We start from the raw sequence: 3,927 nt of genomic DNA, 5'->3' as shown, positions 1-3,927 counted from the left end.
TTAAAATTTATCAAAACTTATGCACACAATACAGACAACACATGGTGCCATTTGCAGTCAAGAGAAATGTAAATAAACATAAAGATGCGGTATTAAATCATAATTGCATAAATTTACTATAGTACATACTGCTCTACTGCAATGATTTTGTAGCCACCTCCTGTTGTCATTGCAGTGAGCTCAAGTGTTGCGAATATCCACTTAAAACATCATGTGATGCTAGTCATCTTCATGTGAATAGTTCATCTCTCTAGTAAACTGTGTATCAAAAAAAAATGATCTCTTGCAGTTGTTGGTCTATTTTTCATTGTGTTTAGTGCAATACTGTAAACCTTCAGTAACACCCTGGGACCCACACAAAATGCCACTAGTGATTCTGGAAGTGCTTCCAAGAAGCAGAGAAAAAAAAAAATCATGACATTACAAGAAAAAGTTGAATTGCTTGAAATGTACTGTACAATGAGGTCTGCAGCTGTGGCTGCCTGCCATTTCAGACAGATGATTTATCTAATAAACAGATGATATAAACTTACAGTATTAATAAACATGGTATAGAACCGTGTGTTTTCTCTTTTAATGATTTTCTTAATAGCATTTTCTTTTCTCCAGCTTACTATATTATAACTATAGAATATATATATCACATATAACAAAATATGTGTGAGTTGATTGTTAATGTTATTAGTAAGGCTTCCTGTCAACCTGTCAACAATATGCTATTAGTAAAGTATCTGGGGAGTCAAAGTCATATGTGGTTTTCAACTATGCAGGGGATCTACCCCCCTAACACCCAGACTGTTAGAGGACCTACTGTGGTAACTGATTTTAATTCCCCATCTTCTAATGGTTTAGTTAATTCATAAGAACACTGAAAGGGTCATGTCATAGCCAATTTTAGTATTCATCCAACTAGAGTCTTCAGGCTCTATTTAACAATAAATTAATAGTAAGTATTTTCATAGTTTTTCAAAAAAAATCCATCTTTGCTTAGGAAAAGGAGGGTTCATATATTTATTCTTTCAAGTCACATTTATTGATTGCCTACTCTTGGGCACTGAACAAAATGAACCCCAAATACCTACCTCATGGAATTTACAATCTAATAGGAATTCAGAAAATAAATGAGAGGAATAATTAAATTATTCAGTAATATGTGCCAAGAAGTAAAAAAGAAGGGAAAGGAGATAGAAAGCGTTAGGTAGGCTAATTGCAATTTTAGTTAAATCACAACTTTGATAAAGAAATGCCCATTTTACTAGCACATTTATGTAATTTACCAAATATTCTACTTTATTATATATGGATCATAAAGTAAGTTATTATCATTTTGTGGTAACATCACAATCCTTAAATCAACTGTAGGTGATAATTAGTTGCCAGTTCTGCAAATTATTAAGTATATAATTTGTATAATTATTTAATTTCTCTAAGTTCAGTTTCTTCATCTTTGAAAGCAGGACAAAGCCTACCATATAGAGTTATTACGATACCCAAATTAAATAGAGATGACAAAATTGTTTGCAGACCTCTAATTACACATAAAGAACTCCCTTTTAGAGAACCAAAACAGTTTCCTCTTGAAAAGGGCCTAGTTATTCATTTATTTTATTTAACAAGCCCTTATATTTCATTAACTCTTATAATAGATAGGGGTAGTTCTAAGCACTTTACAAATAATAAGTCATTAAATCCCCTTAATCAGCTAATTAGGTATTTATCATTATTCTCATTTTAGCAATGAAGAAACTGAGGCAAAGAAAGGCTAACTATCTAGTCCAAGGTAATAAGACTAGTAAGTGGTAGAGAAACTATTCCACAGTAGGTTTTTCTAACCGCTGTGTTATTTTGCATAGTCAAGAAAAAGTGGCACCTTCCCCTGCTCATGGTAGACCAGTTAAAAAATGACACCACCTCTGTCCTGCTGACACTGACCCGTGCCAGGGCACAGGATCTGTTGAGCGGAGCTTGAATAGGATTTCGGTGCCTTGTCAAGCTGTTCTTGCTTTGTGCATTCTGTTAATCCTTAGGAAAATTTTACATGGCTCTAAACCACCTTCCCCCATTGCCTGCCCATGTAATACTCTTTCCTTCTTGTGAGAGACATAAATAGTATTACACTTGATCCTATACAAAGTATGCCAAATGTCAATGCATCCTGTGATTTTTGTCATTCCTTACTTGGAACAAGAGCTGTATTTGCACTTGAGAGGGAAGGTATAACAAATGCAAATTCAATGCTTAAAGTTCCTTGTGTTTAAGCATTTTTCTGACTTATCTTTTTGTCTGCCCTATTTAGGAAGAGGTTTTCCTCTGCATTTAAGGTCAAATAGCATCAACAAGATATTCTGTTCAAACAATATCAACTAGGAGTAGGTCCCGGAGAGTTTGAGGAGAGTGTTGAATACCGGCTACTGTCTCTGCCTTTTCAGCCAAGGAGAAAGTTAAAATGAGGTCCCATTACCCCTCCATCTGTGCCAATAGTTCTCAGCTTTTCCTGTACCTTTGAAGACTTTAAAAAATATGTTTGCATGGCAAACACGAGATTATTTAAATTAGAAATTATGGAAGGGGACTTGAGCCTAAGTGTTTTATAAAAGTTGCTAGGTGATTCTATAGTTGAGTCAAGACTAAGAAACATGCAAATATTTTCTCCCATTCTGTAGGCTGTGTATTTGCTCTATTGATTGTTTCCTTGGCTGTGCAGAAGCCTTTTAATTTAATCAGGTCTCATTTATTTATTTTTGTTGTTGTTGTGATTGCCTTTGGGGTCTTCTTCATAATAAGAGAAAATATTTGCATGCTATACATACAATAGAGGGCTAATAACCAGAATCTACAGAGAACTCAAGAAAATCAGCAAAAAACATCAAATAACCCCATTAAAAAAAGTGGGCAAAAAAAAGAGATGTGAACAGAAGCTTTTCAAAAGAAGATAAAGGCCAATAAACATATGAAAAAATCCTCGATGTCTCTAATCATCAGAGAAATGTGAATCAAAACCAGTATGAGATATCACCTAACCCTAGTGAGAATGGCTTTTATCAAAAAGTCCCGAAACAACAGATGTTAGTGTGGATGCAAAGAGAAAGGAACACTTATACGCTGCTGGTGGTACTGCAAACCAGTACAACCTCTATGGAAAGTAGCGTGAAGATATCTCTAAGAACTAAAAGTAGACCTACCATTTGATCCAGCAATTCCACTACTGGATATTTACCCAAAGGAAAAAAACGCCATTTTATAAAAAAGTCACTTGCACTCAAATGTTTATAGAAGCACAATTCACACTCTCAAACATGTGGAAACAACCCAAATGCCCAGCAACACATGAGTGGGTTAATAGAATGTGGTATATGTATATTATGGAGAACTACTCAGTCATTAAAAAAAAAAAAAATGGTGAACTAATACCCTTTGTAACAACCTGGATGAAACTGGAGACCATTCTTCTCAGGGAAGTATCTCAAGAATGGAAAAACAAACACCACGTGTACTCACTGTTAAATTGGAACTAATTGATCAACACTCATGTGCATATACAGTAGTAGAATTCAGCGGAAACCATGCAGATGGGAGGGGAGTAGAGGGGATGGGTAAATTCACACCCAAAAGGTACAATGCAGACTATCTTGGTGATGGGCACATTTATAACTTTGATTCAAATGACATAAAAGCAATTGATGTAACCACAAAGTTTGTACCCCTGAAACACTCTGTAATAAAAAATAAGTAAAAACAAAAATAAATAAAAATTTTTAAAAATTAAGAATCACTTATATTTTGGATAAAATATTAATATAAGGCCTGGGAACCTTGTCACCAATCCTGTACTAAATTCTCTTAAACTGAAGCTTCTCACCTTCAGCCAGAGGGCCAATATAAGTGCAGGAAATATCAATTATTAGTTGATATTTGCTTATTAGGGAG

The sequence above is a fragment of the Propithecus coquereli genome, unplaced genomic scaffold, assembly GCF_000956105.1.
Source record: "Propithecus coquereli isolate 6110/MARCELLA unplaced genomic scaffold, Pcoq_1.0 Scaffold324, whole genome shotgun sequence".
In the NCBI taxonomy this organism is placed as follows: Eukaryota; Metazoa; Chordata; class Mammalia; order Primates; family Indriidae; genus Propithecus; species Propithecus coquereli.
This window is presented reverse-complemented; position numbering follows the sequence as displayed.